General features: G+C 38.7%; 1 pseudogene; it reads right to left on the reverse strand.

The window, feature by feature from the left end:
• Positions 1–19,544, reverse strand: part of LOC128053554 (N-lysine methyltransferase SMYD2-like) — a 46,082-nt pseudogene extending 26,538 nt beyond the window's left edge.
• Positions 19,545–22,880: the final 3,336 nt, after the last annotated feature.

Genomic DNA, 22,880 nt, shown 5'->3' on the forward strand with positions numbered 1-22,880 from the left:
GAGCTTGGTGCTCCAATTTGCATCGCATACACTGGAGGATGTGAGTGCGTAAGCCTCTTAAGGGGCTCATTGTCAGTTTCTCTAAAGGAAGTTACACATGTGCATCAGTGGGAGAACAAGCAGGCCTTTCATGCCATAAAGGATCCATTCCACACAGAATTAATAATGTAGGCATTGTTCATGATCTTTGTTCTATTGAGCAGGAGTTTTATGCTCTTTTTCTGTGAAGTATATCATTATACAGCACTTGATATTTTAATTTGTTCTCCAGACTATGATTCAGGGAGTTTCTGATGTTTCATTTAGAAATACCAGATGTTTGCTAAAAGTGACTATGGAAGATTGTGGATTACTGAAGTGGAAACAACAGAATTCCTTTTTTCAAGGAAAGGAATAGCATTTTCTCAATAAAATACAATCATTAAAAGCAGAGCTTAAAGCCTTAGTAGAATGGAAATAATTTCATACCAGTTAAATTGTTTATTTGGAATATATAAAATTCCAACTAAGGACATAACTCTTTTTTCGTAAGTGCATATTTTATTTTATTCTTTGAAATGTCTCTGACACTCACATCTGATTCAGTTACTCTTGCTATTTAAGTCTATATACCATTCTGAATGAGCAGAAAGAAGAGTAACAGAGAAGTCTTATTGCCAGTGTAAAAGGCTTTCTAATCATATCCTGACAGGTTATAGGGAGTGCTATATACAGGTCTCAAAATCTACAAGGAAATTCTGATTTAAGAGTGACTGACATATTGAATACCTGACAGGTAGCATCACTCAGGTTCCCACGTTCAGTTTGATAAATGGGATCTTCAGGAGGCAGACCAAGACGGGGACTAGCACCTGGGCTTGAAGTCAGAATTCAGAGACGATGACTCAGATATCCACATTCAGTTGCTAACCACTGTCTGAATTGGACTGGTTGCTTAACCTCTTCATTTTATTTTCTTGCTTTGCAATAGGAATAATAATGTTTCTTGAATGATTGTTATAAGTTTTAAATAAAATATGCTATATTTAGGACATATAGGCTAATCAATAAATCTTATTTCCTCACACATTTTCTATACTGTTTAGCTATAAAAAAAGCATAAAACAATGTTCATTTTTAAGATTTATAGTTGATGTACAATACTATATAAGCTACAGAGTACAATATATGATTCACTATTTTAAAGGTTATATTCACAGTTATTATAAATATATTTTATGTTATATTATATGTTATTGTAGCTCCATTTATAGTTATTATGAAATATTAATATATTTCTCCTATTGTAAAATATAGCCTAATAGCTTATTTTATACCTAATAATTTTTTACTTCCTTATTCCCTACCTCTCTATTACCCCTCCCACTTTCCCTCTCTCCACTGGTCACCTCTAGTTTGTTCTCTATCTGTGATTCTGCTTTTTTGTTATAGTCAACAGTTTGCTGTATTTTTAGATTGCACATATAAGTGATATTATTTGTCTGTCTCTGTCTGATTTATTTCATTTAGCGTAATACCCTCCCAGTCTGTCTGCTGTTGCTGCTGCTTCTGCTAAGTCACTTCAGTCGTGTCTGACTCTGTGCGACCCCATACATGACAACCCACCAGGTTCCCCCATCCCTGGGATTCTCTAGGCAAGAACACTGGAGTGGGTTGCTATTTCCTTCTCCAATGCATGAAAGTGAAAAGTGAAAGTGAAGTCGCTCAGTCGTGTCCGACTCCTAGCGACCCCATGCACTGCAGCCCACCAGACCCCTCCGTCCATGGGATTTTCCAGGCAAGAGTACTGGAGTGGAGTGCCATTGCCTTCTCCACCCAGCCTGTCTGTGTTGATGCAAATGGCAAAATTCCATTCCTTTTTTATGGTGGAGTAGTTATATGAAGCCATATATATATATATATATATATATATATATATATGGCTTCCCAGGTGGCCCCAGTGGTGAAGAACCTGCCTGCCAATGCAGGAGACACAAGAGACACAGGTTTTATCCCTATGTCATGAATATCCCCTGGAGAAGGAAATGGCGACACACTCCAGTATTTTTGCCTGCAAAATTCCATGGATGGAGGAGGCTTGAAGGCTACAGTCCATGAGGTCACAAAGAGTCAGACATAACTGAGTGTACATACACACACACACACACACACACATATAAATATCAATTAATCCATTGATGAACACTTAAGTTGCTTCCATATCCTGACAATTGTGAATAATGCTTCTATAAACATTAGGGTGCATGCATCTTTTCAAGTTATTTATTTATTAAACCACAAAATGATGTTCTTTTGCTTCAATCCAGTTGCAAGAAATGGAAGAACATGAAATCATAAAATCACATCGTGAGGCTACTGGAAGTACTACACCTAAATTCTCTTAAGTGAATGTGAACGTGTTAGTCACTCAGTCATGTCCGACTCTATGCGACCGCATGGACTGTAGCCTGCCATGTTCCTCTGTACATGGAATTCTCCAAGGAAGAAGAGTGGATTGGGTAGACATTCTCTTCTCCAGAGGATCTTCCTGACCCAGGGATTGAACACAGGTCTCCTGAATTGCAGGCAGATTCTTTACTATTTGAGCCATCAGGGAAACCCAAATCCTCTTAAAGTAAGGTTAATATTAGTTTTCCATCATCTTTTAGATTACTAGATTTAGTTCAAATTACAATAGAAATGCATGCAAAGTAATAAATACTCATTGAAAGGTAGAAAAGGCAAAGATATACCTTTTTCATAGAATTACTATGTGAATTTAATTCAGTTGTTTCAGTTCAGTTCAGTTCAGTCACTCAGTCGTGTCCGACTCTGCGACCCCGTGAATCGCAGCATGCCAGGCCTCCCTGTCCATCACCAACTCCCAGAGTTCACTCAGACTCACGTCCATCGAGTCAGTGATGCCATCCACCCATCTCATCTTCTGTCGTCCCCTTCTCCTTCTGCCTCCAATCCCTCCCAGCATCAGAGTCTTTTCCAATGAGTCAACTCTTCACATGAAGTGGCCAAAGTACTGAGTTTCAGCTTTAGCCTCATTCCCTCCAAAGAAATCCCAGAGCTGATCTCCTTCAGAATGGACAGGTTGGATCTCCTTGCAGTCCAAGGGACTCTCAAGAGTCTTCTCCAACACCACAGTTCAAAAGCATCAATTCTTCGGCACTCAGCTTTCTTCACAGTCCAATTCTCACATCCATACATGACCGCTGGAAAAACCATAGCCTTGACTAGACGAACCATAGTCAGCAAAGTAATGTCTCTGCTTTTTAATATGCTATCTAGGTTGGTCATAACTTTCCTTCTAAGGAGGAAGCGTCTTTTAATTTCATGGCTGCAGTCACCATCTGCAGTGATTTTGGAGCCCCCCAAAATAAAGTGTGACACTGTTTCCACTGTTTCCCCATCTATTTCCCATGAAGTGATGGGACCAGATGCCATGATCTTCGTTTTCTGAAATATTGAGCTTTAAGACTTTTTCATTCTCCACTTTCACTTTCAACAAGAGGCTTCTTAGTTCCTCTTCACTCTGCCATAAGGGTGGTGTCATCTGCATATCTGAGGTTATTGATATTTCTCCTGGCAATCTTAATTCCAGCTTGTGCTTCTTCCAGCCCAGTGGTTCTCATGATGTACTCTGCATAGAAGTTAAATAAGCAGGGTGACAATATACAGCCTTGATGTACTCCTTTTCCTATTTGGAACCAGTCTGTTGTTCCATGTCCAGTTCTAACTGTTGCTTCCTGACCTGCATATAGGTTTCTCAAGAGGCAGGTTAGGTGGTCTGGTATTCCCATCTCTTTCAGAATTTTCCGCAGTTTATTGTGATCCACACAGTCAAAGGCTTTGGCATAGTCAATAAAGCAGAAATAGATGTTTTTCTGGAACTCTCTTGCTTTTTCAATGATTCAGCAGATGTTGGCAATTTGATCTCTGGTTCCTCTGCCTCTTGTAAAACCAGCTTGAACATCTGGAAGTTCACGGTTCACATATTGCTGAAGCCTGGCTTGGAGAATTTTGAGCATTACTTTACTAGCATATAGGAACCTGGAATGTCAGGTCCATGAATCAAGGCAGATTGGAAGTGGTCAAACAGGAGATGACAAGAGTGAATGTTGAGATTCTAGGAATCAGCGAACTAAAATGGACTGGAATGGGTGAATTTAACTCAGGTGACCATTATATCTACTACTGTGGGCAGGAATCCCTTAGAAGAAATAGAGTAGCCATGATGGTCAACAAGAGAAATCCAAAATGCAGTACTTGGATGCAATCTCAAAAACGACAGAATGATCTGTGTTCGTCTCCAAGGCAAACCATTCAATATCACAGTAATCCAAGTCTATGCCCCAACCAGTAACACTGAAGAAGCTGAAGTTGAACGGTTCTATGAAGACCTACAAGACCTTTTAGAACTAACACCCAAAAAAGATGTCCTTTTCATTATAGGGGACTGGAATGCAAAAGTAGGAAGTCAAGAAACACCTGGAGTAACAGGCAAATTTGGCCTTGGAATACAGAATGGAGCCGGGCAAAGACTAATAGAGTTTTGCCAAGAAAATGCACTGGTCATAGCAAACACCCTCTTCCAACAACACAATAGAAGACTCTACACATGGACATCACCAGATGGTCAGTTGTTTAAAATGTGGTATTAAATCTTTCTCTGGTGGCTCAGATGGTAAAAAATCTGCTTTCAATGCACGAGGCCTGGGTTCAACCCCTGGGTAGGGAAGATATCCTGGCAATCCATTCCCTTGGCAGTTCTTGCCTGGAGAATTCCATAGACAGAGGAGCCTGACTGGCTGCAGTTCATGGGGTCACAAAGAGTGGGACATGACTGAACAACTAGCACACACACACACAAAGTATGGTATTAAAGCTTACTATTAAGAACTCAAATGACCTCTTCCATGATGGTTCCTGAGTCTAAAACTTTAAACCATGGTAGAGAGAGGCTTAGTGGTGAATCCTTTAATTATTAAATACCTCCCTACTTTCTGATTCCTACATTTTGTAACCACATTTGATATAGGAATTCTGTGGAAATTTTGGCTAGAATATGGATTCTGTGTCAAAGTCCTAAAGTATGAAGTTACATTAGTCAGAGTATATGGAAATGTTTCTATCAATGTAGATATTAACTGCATGTTTAACCTCTGTTGACTGACCTAGATAACGGCAGAGCAGGGCTTTGCTGTGCTGTGCTAAGTCTCCTCAGTCTTAGTGTCTGACTCTGTGCGACCCTATGGACCATAGGCCCCGAGGCTCCTCTGTCCATGGGATTCTCTAGGCAGGAATACTGGAGTGGGTTTCCATTGCCTTCTCCCAGGAGCAGGGTTTTAACTAACTATATTAAGCATTATTTTGAGATGTAAAATGTCAGAGAGGCCAAGGGTCCTAAGAAAATGAGTGGAGTCCAATATTCCAGACTCTATCATGTCATATGTCCAACTGCCCAAATGAGGAGACACAAGCCCACTCAAGGCAGAGCAATCTCATGCATCACATCCATGGTGCTCTTGTCCATGGAACATGCCCACTGATCTGTTCATCTTTCTCAGAGTCTAGGAAAAGAATTAGCATTCAAACTATCACACATGGAAGACTTTATTCATTCACCATGAAAAACCATCCAAATACCATATTAAAATTAGAAAACCCATCTGGCTTGTTCCATATCTCCTTTTCTGTGTTTTTCAGTTAAGTCCTGTTGGGTGAGGAATAAAGAGTTTTTAAAATAAGTCACGCACCTGTGACTTTTTTCCACTCGTAACTGTGCCCTTCCCCTTCACCCATGACAGTCTTGTCATGGTGAAAGAGCTTGTGTAACTCAATGAGGCTATGAGCCATGATGTGCAGGGCCACCTAGTGAAGAGTACTGACAAAACATGGTTCAGTGGAGAAGGAAACGGCAACGCATTCCTGTATTCTTGCCTGGAGAACCCATGAACAGTATGAAAAAGCAAAAAGATAGATGAAGGCCAGAATATGAGCTCCCTAGGTAGAAAGGTGTCCAGTATGCTCCTTGTGAAGAGGAGAGGACAATCACTAATTGCTCCAGAAAGAATGAAATGGTTGAGCCAAAGCAGAAATGATGCTCAGATGTGGATGTGTCTGGTGGTGAAAATAAAGTTCAATGCTGTAAAGAACAATATTGCATAGGAAACTGGAATGTTAGGTCCATGAATCAAGGTAAATTGAACATGGTCAAGCAGAAGATGGCAAGATTTAACATTGATATCTTAGGAATTAGTAAACGAAAATGGACTGAAATGAGTGAATTTAATTCAGATGACCATTATATCTACTACTGTGAGCAAGAATCCCTTAGAAGAAATGGAGTAGCCCACATAGTCAACAAGAGTCTGAAATACAGTACCTGGGTAAATTTTCAAAAACAATAGAATAATCTCGGTTTGTTGCCAAGGAAAAATCTGCAACAAGCTAGTGGAGGTGACAGAATTCCAGCTGTGCTATTTGAAATCCTAAAAGATGATGCCATTAAAGTGCTTCAAGCAATGTATTCTTGGATTCATTAGCCATCACCAACTCTTTGTTACCCTATGGACTGTAGCCCACCAGGCCCCTCAGTCCATGGGATTCTCCAGGCAAGAATACTGGAGTGGTTTGTCATTCTCTTCTCCAGGGGATCTTCCTGACCCAGGGATAAATACAGGCAGATACTGCACTCAGTATGTCAGCAAATTTGGAAAACTTGTCAGTATCCACAGGACTGGAAAATGCCAGTTTTCATTCCAATGTCAAAGGGCAAAGCCAAAGTATGTTCAAAAATGAAAGTGAAGTCACTTAGTTGTGTCCAACTCTTTGTGACCCCATGGACTATAACCTATCAGACTCCTCTGTCCATGGGATTTTCCAAGCAAGAATACTGGAGTGGGTTTCCATTTCTTTCTCCAGGGGATCTTCCTGACCCAGGGATCAAACCCAGGTCTCCTGCATTGCAGGCAGATGCTTTACCATCTGAGCCACCAGGGAAGCCCAAGAATGTTCAAACTACAGTGCAATTGCACTCATTTCACATTTTAGCAAGGTTATGCTCAAAATCTTTCAAGCTGTGCTTCAGCAGTACATGAACTGAGAACTTCCAGATGTACAAGCTAGATTTAGAAAAGGCTGAGGAACCAGAGATCAAATTACCAACATTGATAGGATGATGGAGAAAGGAAGTTTCAGAAAATCATCTATATCTGTTTCACTGACTATGCTAAAACCTTTGACTGTGTGGGTCACAACAAACTGAAAAATTCTTGAAGACATGGAATTACCAGATCAACTTACCTGTCTCCTGAGAAACCTGTATGCAGGTCAAGAGACAACAGTTAGAACCAGACATAGAACAATGGACTGATTCAAAATTGGGAAAGGAGTACAACAAGGCTGTTACCCTGCTTATTTAACTTCAATGCAGAGCACGTCATTGTAAAGGCTGGACTGGGTGAATCACAAGCTGGAATCAAGATTGCTGGGAGAAATAATCAGCACCTCAGATATGCAGATTATACCATTCTAAAGGCAGAAGGTGAAGAATTACTAGTCTCTTGATGAGGGTGAGAGAGGAGAGTGAAAAAGTTGACTTAAAACTCAACATTCAAAAAACTAAGGTCATGGCATCCAGTCCCATCAGCTCATTTCAGTTCAGTCACTCAGTCATGTCTGACTCTTTGTGACCCCATGAATTGCAGCACACCAGGCCTCCCTGTCCATCACCAACTCCTGGAGTTCACCCAAACTCATGTCCATTGAGTCAGTGATGCCATCCAGCCGTCTCATCCTCGGTCGTCCCCTTCTCCTCCTGCCCCCAATCCCTCCCAGCATCAGAGTCTTTTCCAGTGAGTCAACTCTTTGCATGAGGTGGCCAAAGTACTGGAGTTTCAGCTTTAGCATCATTCCCTCCAAAGAAATCCCAGGGCTGATCTTCTTCAGAATGGACTGGTTGGATCTCCTTGCAGTCCAAGGGACTCAAAAGTCTTCTCCAACACCACAGTTTAAAAGCATCAGTTCTTCAGTGCTCAGCCTTCTTCACAGTCCAACTCTCACATCCATACATGACCACAGGAAAAACCATAGTCAAGATCTAGTCAAGATGGATCTTAGTCGGCAAAGTAATGTCTCTGCTTTTCAATATGCTATCTAGGTTGGTCATAACTTTTCTTCCAAGGAGTAAGCGTCTTTTAATTTCATGGCTGCAGTCACCATCTGCAGTGATTTGGAGCCCCAAAAAATAAAGTGTGAGACTGTTTCCACTGTTTCCCCATCAATTTCCCATTAAGTGATAGGACCGGATGCCATGATCTTCGTTCTCTGAATATTGAGATTTAAGCCAACTTTTTCACTCTCCACTTTCACTTTCATCAAGAGGCTTTTCCATCAGTTCATGGCAAAGAGAAGGGGAAAAAATGGAGACAGTGACAAATTTTATTTTCTTGGACTCCAAAATAACTGGGAACTGTTACTGCAGCCATGAAAATAAAAGAAACTTACTCCTTTGAAAGAAAACTGTGACAATAAGCAGAGACATCATTTTGCAGACACAGTTTCATATAGTCAAAGCCATGGTTTTTCCAGTAGTCATGCATGGATCTCAGTTGGACCATAAAGAAGGCTGAACACTGAAAATTTGTTTCTTTTGAATTATGTGCTGGAGAAGACTCTTGGACTCTTGGAGTCCCTTGGACTGCAAGAAGATCAAACCAGTCAATCCTAAAGGAAATCAGTCCTGAATATTCACTGGAAGGACTGATGCTAAAGCTGAAGCTCCAATACTTTGGCCACTTGATGTGATGAGCTGCCTCATTGGAAGAGACCCTGATGCTTTCACTTTCACTTTCATCAAGAGGCTTTTTAGTTCCTCTTCAATTTCTGCCATAAGGGTGGTGTCATCTGCATATCTGAGGTTATTAATATTTCTCCCAGCAATCTTGATTCCAGCTTGTGTTTCTTCCAGTCCAGCGTTTCTCATGATGTACTCTGCATAGAAGTTAAATAAGCAGGGTGACAATATACACCCTTGACGTAGTCCTTTTCCTATTTGAAACCAGTCTGTCGTTCCATGTCCAGTTCTAACTGTTGCTTCCTGACCTGCGTACAGGTTTCTCAAGAGGCAGGTCAGGTGGCCTGGTATCCCACCTCTCTCAGGATTTCCCCATTAGGTCCTAATTAGGGCTTTTGTTTTAAAAAATCAGTGCATATTCTAGTTCTCCAACAAATTCATGGCTTTGTTCCTTAGGCCTTACATTCTCAGATGTAAGGATGACTCAGGACAGATCAGCTCTTCCATAGGAAAGTTCAATCTTGGTTTATTTAATTTTGTGCATAATTTGATCCTTATGTTTGGCAGAATATTGGTTTCCCAGAGATGGCCAATTCCTAATTCCTGAAACTTATGATTACATTAGGCTACATGACAATGGGGAATAAAGTTTGCAGATGAAATTGAGTTTGTTAATCAAACAACATTAATATAGGGAGATTATTTTGAATTATCCAGGTGAGCTTAAAGTAATCACAAGGGTCCTTAGAAGTGAAAGAAGGAGGCATAAGAGGAGGTTAGATCAATGTGATGTGAAAAGAACATGACCCTCTACTGCTGGCTTTGAAGACAGAGGAAGATGGCCACAAGCCAAGGAGTGCAAGTGACCTCTGGAATCTAGAAAAGGCGAAGACACAGGATTTTTCCTGGAGCCAACAGAAGGAGTGCAGCCTTGCCAACACCTTGATTTTAGCCCAGTGAGACATTGCTGACTTCTGACCTCCAGAACTATAAAAAAATAAATATGTGTTGTTTTAAGCTACAAATTAAACAAGACAAGAAGTACATGATCGGATTGCCTGTGACCCCATTTAATTTTAATCTTTTTATTTGTTATCAGCAATACAGAAGATCTGTCTAATTAATGGGTCTCCTTAAGACAAAATTACTTTCCTTGAGAATGAGAGTTCATCGAGTGTAATAATTAGGGAAAATTGGTTATTCTCACTGATCATATTATTCCATAGGAAACTAATCTTATGCATCTTGTTTATTATTATTTCACTTAAAAAAACACAAATCAATACATTGAGCTATTTACACTCAAAGCAAAGTTTATAATCAATTTATGTTCTTAAGACTATACACATGACTAAAATCTGAAAATCCTTTTAAATTTTTAGTACTTATAAAGATACCAATGCCTCACGCCAGCGACAGAAACTTAATAAAACAGTTTCACGGAATACTCTCATCTCAACCACAATATTGTAATTGTATATAGCCAGTGTCAAAAAAATGGCTCATAGAACAAAACTGGCCATACTACCTCATGCTGAAAATAAAGTTGTATTGGAAAACAGCCACAATTGTTTGTTTATGTACTCTCTATAGGTGCTGTCACAGAAAAATAGTAGAGTCATTGTGACAGAGGTTGTATGAAACAGATTTTCATACCCTTACAACACAGACAAAACAATCTGACAGATATTGCCTTATTTTTAACTTTAAACCCACTCCAATGTTCTTGCCTGGAGAATCCCAGGGACAGGGGAGCCTGGTGGGCTTCCGTCTATGGGGTCGCACAGAATCGGACATGACTGAAGCGACTTAGCAGCAGCAGCAGCAAACATTTAGTTATAATTTAGACTGTGAATGTTTAAAACTCCAAATTCCCATGTTTAAAACTCAATCAAAAATTCTCAATTATCAAGAAAATTAGAAATATAGGATACTGACCAAAGTAGACAGTCATATTAAAATAAAAATTACTAAATATTAGTCATAATAAAGCAAAATCAGAAAAAAAGGAAGTAGAGTTAGTCTATTAAAGATATAAAGAATAATGTTAAATCATTGAAAGAAGTTTACAAAGAATTACATATGAAAATAACTCCAGGTTCATCACAGAGCATACTTTCAAATTTAAATATAATAGACTGTTCCAAATGATAAAAAACAATGCACAGCCATTGATTCATTTGCATAAATCAGCATTCTCATGAGCAGACAATAGCTCAAAAAACTTACAGAGCAATTACATTTGTGTGATACAGCACTTCTATGTAAATATTTAATTGGCATATTTCCTTAGTTCCTAGGAAGAAGTAGTCATTCCAATAAAATAGAATTTATTTCAGAAGTTAAAAGATGGTATAATATTACAAAAATTATTAGTATATCATTATCAATAGAATTGAGAAGAATAGATGCATGGTAATATCAAGGGGTTTTTCTGTCTTTTGTGATTAAATTTAATGCCAGTTCTTTTTTTTTTTTTTTTAAAGAACTAAAGTAGAAATGGAAGCTCCGTATCTGGTATAATGCTGCTGCTGCTGCTGCTAAATCGTTTCAGTCCTGTCCGACTCTGTGCAACCCCATAGACGGCAGCCCACCAGGCTCCCCCTTCCCTGGGATTCTCCAGGCAAGAATACTGGAGTGGGTTGCCATTTCCTTCTCCAGTGCATTAAAGTGAAAAGTGAAAGTGAAGCCACTCAGTCATGCCCGACTCTTAGCAACCCCATGGACTGCAGCCTACCAGGCTCCTCTGTCCATGGGATTTTCCAGACAAGAATACTGGAGTGGGTTGCCATTGCCTTCTCCGATCTGGTATAATAAACTATCTTAAAACAATAAATTCATACTTAATCTGAGCTAGACAGTTCAGTTCAGTTCAGTTCAGTCGCTCAGTCATGCCTGACTCTTTGTGACCCCATGGACTACAGCATGCCAGGCCTCCCTGTCCATCACCAGCTCCCAAAGTTTACTCAAACACATGTCCATTGCATCGGTGATGCCATCCAACCATAACATCCTCTCAGTTTTCTTTATAGTCCAACTCTCACATCCATACATGACCACTGGAAAAACCATAGCTTTGACTAGATGGACCTTTGTGGGCAAAGTAATGTCTCTGCTTTTTAATATGCTGTCTAGGTTGGTCATAGCTTTTCCTCCAAGGAACAAGTGTCTTTTAATTTCATGGCTGCAGTCACCATCTGCAGTGATTTTGGAGCCCCCCGAAAAAATCTGTCACTGTTTCCACTGTTTGCCATGAAGTGATGGGACCAGATAGTTTTCTGAATGTTGAGTTTTAAGCCAGCTTTTTGACTCTACTCTTTCACTTTCATCAAGAGGCTCTTTACTTCCTCTTCACTTTCTGCCATAAGGGTGGTGTCATCTATATATCTGAGGTTATTGATATTTCTCCTGGCAATCTTGATTCCAGCTTGACAACTGCTTTCCAAATTGCCATTTTTTGTGCGTCCAGGTTTCACACACTGTTTCCTTAAACAAAGAAGCGACATGATCAGTAATTTTGAGAAAGTTAGGCTTTTCTTGGTGTTTCTTGGTATTTTAAAGTATTTAAAGACTCCAAGAAATCTGTCAGTAAATAGGTCAGACTGTCTTGTTTAAACCAGAATGTTTCAACCTAAGAGATAATAGCATATGTTTTCCTCAATAATTCTTTTTAGGATTCCATTAATTATATCCCACAAAACATGCTTTGGGAAATAATTAGCCATAAGTTCTATTATATTTAAATCTCTAGACATGAGACTATTTGGTCCTGCTTTTACTTGACTATAACTACTGCATTTATTACTGGGAAGAGCAGTTGGTTCTATTACCTCTACATTCATACCAAACCTGTTCAACACTTTTCATTTTCTGACACAGCCTTTGTTCAAGTCTCTATTATCCTTCACCTGAATTATTATGAACACATCTAACTCATCTTCTTGTTTCCACTTCTGTTTCTGTACAATCTGTTTTCTGCTAAGCAAGTAGAGAATTATTTGAAATACTTTTTTAAAATTGGGAATCAGGTCACATCTGTTATGGGCTGAATTTTGTCTCCCCAAATTCATACATTGAAATCTCAGCCTCCAAGACCTCAGAATGTGTGTGTATTTGGCGACAGGACTTTTAAAGAAGAAATTAAGGTCATATGGGTAGATCCCAATTCAATACAACTGGTGTCTTTGCAAGAGGACATTAAGACATAGACATAGAGGAAAGATGGTGAGAAGAGGTTGAAAGAAGATGGCCACCTGCAAGTCAAGGAGAAGCCCTCAGAAGAAATGAACCCTGCCCACACTTTAATTTGGACTTTTAGCCTGCAGAACTGGGAAGAATGAAATTTCTGTTATTTGAGCCCCTCAATTTGTAGAGCTTTGTAAAGACAAACTTAGCAAATGAATAAAATGTCCTGTCCTGTTCAAAATATTTCAGTAACTAAATACAATCTAAACTTCTTCCCCTGGCATAGAAGCTGCTGCATTTTTGGTGGCTTAGATGGTAGAGTCTGCATGCGGGGCGGGAGACGAGCATTGGATCCCTGGGTCAGGAATATCCCCTGGAGAAGGAAGTGGCAACCCACTCCAGTATTCTTGCCTGGAAAATCCCATGAGTGGAGGAGCCTAGCAGGCTACAGACCATGGGGTCTCAAAGAGTCAGACACAACTGAGCAACTTCACTTTCACGTTCACTCTTAACTTTGTTCATTCACCTCCAGCACTACTGCTTTTATTTCTTTCATTAAGCATGGTAAAATTGTTCTTTCAAGTCATTTGCACTTGCTCTTATTTCAGTCTAGAAAACTCTATATTTATAATGTGGTATATGTTATATATAATAACAAAATTAGAAACATCTTACTTGTCCAACAATGGGAAACAGATCAATGAATCATTATATCACACAAATGACAATATTCATTCCATCTTGTTTCAGGTATTATACTTCCGAAAATCTGTCCCCCACTGGACATAAAACATGAGATTAGGTGCTCCACACACCCTTAGCCACAGGATAGACATTTTGACCTAAGCTAGGCTAGTGGAATATTACCCTCAATTTTTAATATTTTCAGATCAAAAGGAAGGGAGAATGAGATAGTCATAGCTTTGTCACTTCATAGCAGGTCCCTAGACAGGACCTTGAGCAGTTTCTGCTTGTAAGTTTCCCCTGGTTTGTCTGTTTCCTACCATGGATGAGACCATGTTCTACCTTCTGGTTGTCAGAATAGTTCATTACTTCTACTGAGGTTTAGAGCCAACCCAAAATATGCAAAAGCAATATATTGATTATTTTGAATTAGGATTACTTAAACAGCCAATGCAAGATGGACACTTTGATGCTACTTTCTGAGTCCCAGAAAGCAGGAAGCAAATTTCCTATGTAAAACATAACAATACCCTTGTCACCAAAGATAGGGAATTTGGGGTCAAGAAGCCTGTAAAAACATACCTTGTTACTTCCTTATTAATTGACTATTCCAAGCTTAAGTTCTTCTTGCTTAGATTCTTTACTAATTAAGGACCCCAAATTTCTTTGTCTCATCAATTGCAAATATATATTTTTTCATTTAAAAAAGTATAAAAATTGCCTACTTGGGATACTTTTGGGGTCTTATTTCTTTGAGCCCTCCATGTGCACAAATTAAAAATTTTTCCTCCTTTTAATCTGTCTTGTGTCAATTTTAAGTATTCCACCAGCTGAAAGAACTCAAGAAGGTAAGGGGGAAGTTTCCCCTCTCCTACACGCCTATACTTGTTTGTGAATAGACATTGCTATGAGAGTCCTTCATTGCCCTACCAAACTAAGCCTTTCCTCTAGGATCTCGCAGCTGATCCGACAATTGAGCAAATAAAAGCATATCACCAAGCCCAGCATCTCCCCAGTGACACGGATTCTTAAAGATACAGTCCCCTATGCCATTTAAGTTCTTAAATATTTTGATTATTTCTTCTTTCTGTCCTGAGTCCCTCTGATCTTGTATGTTGACTTATATTTTTCCTTTAACTTTATATTTGCTATTTTTTAATTCAGCATTTGTGGTGACCAAAGTATCTGCGGTTATTTGATGTGCTCTAAGTTTTGTTTTCAACTTAAATCATGTTTGAAAATGTCAGAAAATTCTTAATACTAAATTTTAAAATCAGCATACAGAACTATATGATGGCCACATTTATTTAAAATATATTTTGAAATATTGACACAAATAAAATATTGAGATACATACAAAATGTCAAACACAATAAAATCTTATAATGATCATAGGAGATACTTATTTTTCAAAAAAAATGCATTTCTGTGTTTGTGTATACTTTAAAAGTATAATTTAAAAGTTAGTTATGATGGCCTAAAGATCCATCAAGGGGCTTCCCTGTGTCAGGTCCTATTGGGTAAATTTACACCCTTATAATTGATGATTACTATATGTCATAGATATTTTAAGCTTCTGTGGAGATGAGAGATTTCCTTAAGATCAAAATATAAACAGTTGAATGGAACTGGAAGCCATGTACTCTCACACTCATTTCTTCCCTTAAACCACCATGCCTAATTAATGCATTAGAATTCCTGGTTTAGAGCTACCACTGATTCTCTGTTAATATTTCAGTTGCACACGTTGATCTTCTTCACCTCATATATCTATGTAATATTCATCAACCTCACGTGCAATTCTTGCTGATTATGTTGATAAACTGCCTGGATGTTAATTTACATAGTCTTACAACATGATAGATTATATGGTTACCCAAGTTTTAGAGGTTGTGTCCATTCTCAATGTACAGTTGTTTGGGAAAAAATAGTCCTTCAGCTACCACTGGCCTTCTCTGTATTACTGGAGTGTACCTGGGGACAGTTTCTACCTAGGGGGCATAGTAACACAAATGCATTTGATTTTCAAGGCAAAAACTGGGAGACAGGGTTGTATTATCGTAGGTAGTTTTTAGCTAGGTTTCTCTTGGATGAATGCTTTGAAAAATACCACACGGCCATAAAATTTTGGAAACAAACTCTCACTTCAAAATGTTGAATTGGGTTTGTAAACCAGCAGACAGAAAGGGTTATGTTCAACAGCCAAGTCTTCTGGTGAACCATAGCGCTGGGCCTGGCTTCACATTTAATGCAAGGAAGAAATGCCTCTTGGATGCCTCACTTCCCAGCATGGAAGGTTCTGAGAATCATCTGCCAAGTGTGTAGATTAAATGCTACACAGGAACATTATTTTTTTAACATAACAACAAAACTTTATTGACTTACAGTTCTGGAGTTTACAAGTCCCAAATCAAGGTGTCAGGAGGGCCACACGCCTGCTGAAACCTATAAGGGAGAAGTCTTACCCCCCTGGCCTCTAATAATCCTCGGCTTTCCTTGGCTTGTAGAGACATCCCTCCAATCTCTGCATCTGTTGTAACACAGTCTTCTTTTGCTTGTGTGTGTCTGTGTCTCGTCTCCGTCTTTTATAAGGACATTAGTCATTCTGGATTGAGAGCCCACCGTATTTTAGCATGACCTCATATTATTTAATTATATGTTCACCCACCCTATTTCCAAATAAAGTCATAAACACAAGAACATTATTATGAAACTTTCTGGATTTCTTTTCTAGAGGGGAAAAATGCTACAGTTATTGTAAATAAATATAGTTTGAAGTGAATTATAGTTTCATTATAAATTAATAGCCTTATTAAGTTCACAGTTTGATAATAGCTATGAATTACTTGGGAATTTGTGCCTACCACTGGCCAATTGGATATCTATGGTATTGCAGGGGGCCTCTGAACTTGTCCCCAAGTTTCTCTGCTGGTGATCTTTCTCTCCTCATCTCCAGGCCAGACTCAGAGGAGGTGATGGAGTGTTTGGAACAGCCAATATGTGGAAGCAGCCTGGGTCCCTGAATAACCTGGTTGGCTACCTATCAAATAATTGACACTAATGAGAAATAAACTTGATTGTGATAACAAATATATGCATATGTATTCATATATATATTATATATATATTATACATATATATATCTATATATCTAATATATATCTATATATTCGATATAGTACATATAATATATATAATCTATATTATATTACATATATTATATATACATATATATTGTATATATGTATATTACATGTACATTATGTATAATATATGTATATATTTTATAATATACATGTATATTATACTATGTATATTATACAATATATACCTATTATAATATATACATATATATACACATACATATATATGTATATGCATATATATGTATATACATGTATATACATACATATATATACCCATATGTATATATATGGGTAGATAGGTATTTATACATTCATAATATGTAAAAATGCCCATAATAGCTATAATAAAATAAGGAACTCCACAAATGCCCATGTGGCACAAGTGGTAAAGAATCCACCTGCCAGTGGAGGTGACATAACAAACTCTCGTCCCATCCCTGGGTGGCAAAGATGCTCTGAAGGAGGAAATGGCACCTCACTCCAATATCCTTGCCTGGGGAATCCCATGGACAGAGGAGGCTGGTGGGCTACAATCCATGAGGTCGCAAAGAATCGCATACAACGGAGCACACAGCACACAAATACCATAGAAAAAGAAATGTCCTATTGGACCTGAATGAAGAGGAAACCCATTTAGAGTGGCTGTAACACAGGAGAGGCAGTCTTTTCTAGGAAGCATTCTCTGACAACTCATTCTTGACTACAGCCTCTTATTTGGTCTGGTGTAAAGTCCACTAGGCTTACTTGTCTGACACCCAGCTGTACAGTCAGCTCCCCCGGGGCAGGATTGTATCTACTTTATCTCTGACTACCTCATACTTCTCGGGTGGCGCTAGTGGCAAAGAACACACCTGCCAATGTAGGAGACATAAGAGCTGCAAGTTCGATCCCTGAGTCAGGAAGATCCCCTGGAAAAGGGCATAGCAACCCACTCCAGTATTCTTGCCTGGGGAATCCCACGGACAGAGGAGCCTGGTGGGTCATGCTCTGTTAGGTTGCAAAGAGTCAGACGCCACTGAAGTGACTGAGCGCAACCTGTTCCTGCTTAATGCCAGAAATTCAGCAGTCTGTTAGCAAATATCTCTTTAAGGAGTGATATATGAGAATGAGAAACACTTCATGCTTAGAGAGAGCAGAAGAGGTGAAATTTGTTGCATAATAGAATTTCAGTGAGTGAAAGCTGTGATGAGAACATTTCAAACGGAGCAAACAGCATGAGCAGTGGGTACAAAAGCAGGGAAGCCATGCTATCTAAGACAGGCTTAAGGGCAGATGACGTTATAGGAAAGGAGTCTTTGGTATTATATTTTTATATAGAAATTTACACTCCTTCGTGATTATTAGCAGGATGAGTCCAAACCTTTATCTACTGGTATGTGCCTCTGTCTTTAATGTAATGGCTGTTAGTGTGAGTATGTAAATTGAGATAAATAGCACAGAGAACTTGGATAACAGTCTCAAATATAAAGCCATGTAAAATTATAGTCTCAAAATGATAATGGTGTCTGTGTGTAGAAAACAAAGTTGATAAATATTTCAGTAACACTAACTCCTTACTCTGATAACTGACAAATAAGAAAAATGCAAAACAAAGCATCATAATGATATTGTAGATATCAAAATAATTTACCAATAAGATTAGCATTTTGTTCAATTAGCGTTTTACTAACAAATCATGTAAAATCACTTATTTTTCCAAAGTATAGTTTTTAATTAAGTGTGTAGTATGAGTCAGACACTGTTCCTAGTGCTAGTTATTCGCTAAGAAGAAAATAAACCTGTCTTGTTTGGGAATTAGGGTATGGTGGTGTAGATGGGGGAGGAAATATATTGTGGAAAATGATAGATCAAAATGAGTACTATGAAAAAAAGCCACAGAATGCAAAGATTTGAAATAACTGTGGGGACCACTTGGACAAAATCAGTAGAAAGGCTTTTTTATCAAGGCAATTTTTAAGCTAAGACACATGAGGGAAAGCACCAGGCAGACAGGATGGGGAGGTGTGTTCTAAGCCCAGTGACTCACAGATGTCATTTATCTCAGCTATTGATCAGAGTATCTGCCCTTTCTTCTTTTCTTCCTCAAATATTTGGTGTGTGGCTCCAAATCCACACACCAAATTTATCTCTTAGATAAATCAGTGTGCTTAGTGCTTAAAGAGATAGAAAGTAAACCAGACACATTTCTTATCTTCAGGAAGCTTAGAGTAAATGGAAGGAGATTAATTCAAAGTTGTGACTGACAGTGGAATGCTGACTTGTCAGAGGTGCTTGTGAAATATTTAGGAAATTTGCAAACTGGTTATTACCCAGTTAGTAACTTGAAACTGACTCTGATGAGAGTACTGACATTACAATCATTGGCAAAGCTACAAATTAGGGTGTTTTTCGCTCCAGATGGTTGGTGGTTAAATATTCGCCAGTACTCTGCTTGTTATGAGCAAAACTGATTCAGAGGAGGAACAAAGACTGTTCTGCCTTTGGTCTCCTCATGCGCTACTCCTATCAGCTGTTTAAACGGGGTGCGATTTTAAAACAGCAAAGAGAGGATTAAGCCATAGCTCCATCTTGATTTTGGTAATCCAGAGTGCTTTCATCAGCGTTTACAGTTGGTAACTTAAAGACTGTAAGTGTGATAAGATCGCGGACAGTACGGCTCTTACTCTGCACTCACCCCAAGCATCCACCGTATCTGTGATCATGGCTGACCTGTGTTTTCTCTCCCGCAGCCCTCTCCCCATCATGCTCTCCGTCTGTCCCGGCCAGCTAGCCTTCTTAAAAGTACGAAAAGACAGCTCCCATCCTAGGAAAGAAATTCTTCCTTTACCTCACATGCTCACATCTCCGTAGCTCTGTTTCCTCGTCCCTCGTACTCCTGAGAGGACTGTCTCTCTGTCCCCAAATCCTTATTTCGTGTTCTCCTTTGAATCAGCTACAGGCAGCTTTTGTCTCCAGTTCACTAAACTGTTCCTGTGAAGGGCGCGAGTACAAAGAGGGTTTTCAGTCCGCGCCTTCCTCAGTCTTGCAGGGGAATTTGGCATAGAGAGTGACTCATCCCTCTTCAAATTCTTGCTTGTGTGAGAGGCACGTTCTCCCTATTCTTCCCCACCTCACTGGCCGCTCCCAAGTCTCCTTGGCTCATCCAGATTCCAAACCCTAAATTCAGAAGCTCCCCTGGGGCCAGTCATCAAAAATCGCTCTTCTCTGTTTACATTCACTGCCATCTATGGAGTTGATGACTCTGAAACACTATTTCCAGGCTGACTGTTCTGAGTTTCCAGTCCTCAGCACAGCAGGAAAAGCCCTTTCCATAACTTGGCCTCTGCCTTGCTCTCCATCACGTCTCCTTCCGATCTTCTCCTGACTCTCTACCCTTCATCACACCAGACTTCTTATTTTTTTTCTTAAAGCAATAAAGCTGAGTTGTTGCCTCAGGACCTTTTATTTGAGGTTTTCTCTGCTTGGAATATTCCAGACCTATTTCTTTCATGACCTACTGTCATATGTCATTCAAGGTTCAACTCAAGTGTCACCTCCCTGATCACTTCATCTAAAATGGCAGCACTATTGGCTTACAATTATTTTATTTTTCTTCATATTGTTTTATAATATTATATATCTCATTCTTTAATATAGTATGCATCAATGTATTTTCTAAGATATCAATTGGTACAATATTATCTATGTATTGTATACTACATAGCATAAAATGGAAAAATATAACATTTCATGTATAATAGAACAATACAATGTGATGTACTATAATAGATCACTAGAATGTAAGCTCCTTGAGAATGAAACCTTCCTTCCATTATCTACAAACTAGTGTCTGACCTATAGTAAGAATTTAAATTTTCTGAATGACTGAAAAAAATTACCTAAACATCAATGATCCTCTTTTACTCTTTTTATGTAGTAATTTTTTTCACCCTTCCTCACCACCTCATCACCCCACTTTTCTCCATTGAAGACACAATGTTCACCTCTAGGCCATTCAGCAATGATTTATAGGGCAATACTTGAATCCAGATCTTTTCATTATTTTGTACTTTGAATCTATTTTTTCCCATTTATAGTGCCACTGAAACCATAATAGTTCTTAGATGACATCCATTCATGTATAATATGGCTCCCTACTGGAATTTCTGGCCACTGGATTTATTTACCAGGAAGCTCTACTGAATATCTCCACTTGGTTGGCATTTGAGATCCCAAAATAAATGAATACTGTTCTTGCATTCAAGGAGCTCTCTGCTTTACGCAAGTACACATGCACAAAAATATTACAATAATTTCTGGGGAAAACGTTTCACAATCTGCACATGAAGCCTGATGTTTCAACTTTAAGAATTTTGTTTGCAGGATTAGTTACACACATAATCACAATACGCACATACATAGTACATAACAACCTTAATTGTATGGATGCATGTGCATGCTTAGTAAGTAGCTTCAGGCGTCTTCGACTCTTTGGAACCGTATGGACTGTAGCCCGCCAGGCTCCTCTGTCCATGGGATTCTCCAGACAAGAATACTGATGTGGATGGCCATGCCCTCCTCCAGGGGATCTTCCTGACCCAGAGATCCAATCCACATCCCTTATGTCTCTTGCCTTGGCAGGCAGGTTCTTCACGACTAGTGCCATCTAGGAAACCCAGTGGTATTGATGGTTTATGTTAATTTTTCCTATTATTTAAGGGCTAGATATAACTACAGAAACAGCTGGCCTCAGCAGGAAAAATTGTCTCATCTTCTTATTTGCCAAATAGTGACCATCAAAATCAGATACTAAATTAGGAAACAGCAACTTCCCTTGTATCTCCACACAGTTCTTGCCTTCAACAGAGAGTCAATGGAAAGGAAAAGGTAAAGGCTTTAATTGTTCATTTTTTCCAACTTGGGAAAAAATTTTAATAGTTGTTCTTCACTCTGAATATCAGTTATTCCTTCCACCGACTTGTATTATCTTTCCATATACACATTTTTTCCAGGATCATATTTGTCTGTGAATGACCTCAAAGGTAATTTATTTTGCAAGTTCATGTTTGATCTATGTGGCATGGCAAATAGCTTTCATATTATTTAGCTGACTAAGATGGAAGTTTGAAAAGGAAATTCTATTCAACAGTCTGTCAGCTGGCTGCTAGTACATTTAGTGGGTCGGAGTGCTAAGACTGAAACTGTCTGCAGAAGCAATACCACTGGTATTTTCAAATTTTTAAAGACTACCAAATTCGTTCATCTTAGGACAATGCTAACTGTATCTTAACGAGCATAGTTTTGGTGAAGTCTGTTGCTAAATACACAAAGTTTGTGTAAGTATTGATTAATCTCAAGCATTCAGTAATACTCTTTGTAAGAATTTACCTCATGGGAAGTACGGACTTGAAATTTTCTTTTTTTTTTTATTTCATATATGATATACATGTTTCAGTGCCATTCTCCCAAATCATCCCACCCTCACCCCCCCCCCGAGTCCAAAAGACTCTTCATCCAAAACGTACTAAAAGTTTTTATTATAAAATTTAATATTTAGCTTCTACAGTATATGTTATAGTGGTTTTTTTTTTTTTTTTTTTTTTGTCTTTTGTTAGCATTCTGAATACAAGAATTACATTGAGGACTGAAGGTTTTAAACACCTTGTTATATTAAAAATGTAGAAGAATATACTAAGATAGTAATGGCAATGATAATTAACATATTTATGCCAGGTATCAGGTACTCTTTTGCAATGTAAATTGTTTGTGACCCTTAAAATCTTTGATCAGAGCTGTATGAGATAGTGTAAAAGGAGCATCATTGTTGTTGTTTAGTCATTAAGCCAAGTCTAACTCTTGAGACGCCGTGGATTGTAGCCCACCAGACTTCTCTGCAAGCAAGCACGCTAGACTGGGTTGCCATTTCCTCCTTCGAGCTTCTCAACTCAGGAATCCAAACTGTCTCGTGCATTGGCAGATGGCTTCTTTACCACTGAGCCATCAGGGAAGCAAAAAAGAACATAAATACTCAATATTTCTTAAGTTACACCAACCTGTTAACTTAAAAAAAAGATCATAATTAGCAGTTCCCGAAGAGG

The sequence above is a fragment of the Budorcas taxicolor genome, chromosome 9 (assembly GCF_023091745.1).
Source record: "Budorcas taxicolor isolate Tak-1 chromosome 9, Takin1.1, whole genome shotgun sequence".
NCBI classification, from domain to species: domain Eukaryota; kingdom Metazoa; phylum Chordata; class Mammalia; order Artiodactyla; family Bovidae; genus Budorcas; species Budorcas taxicolor.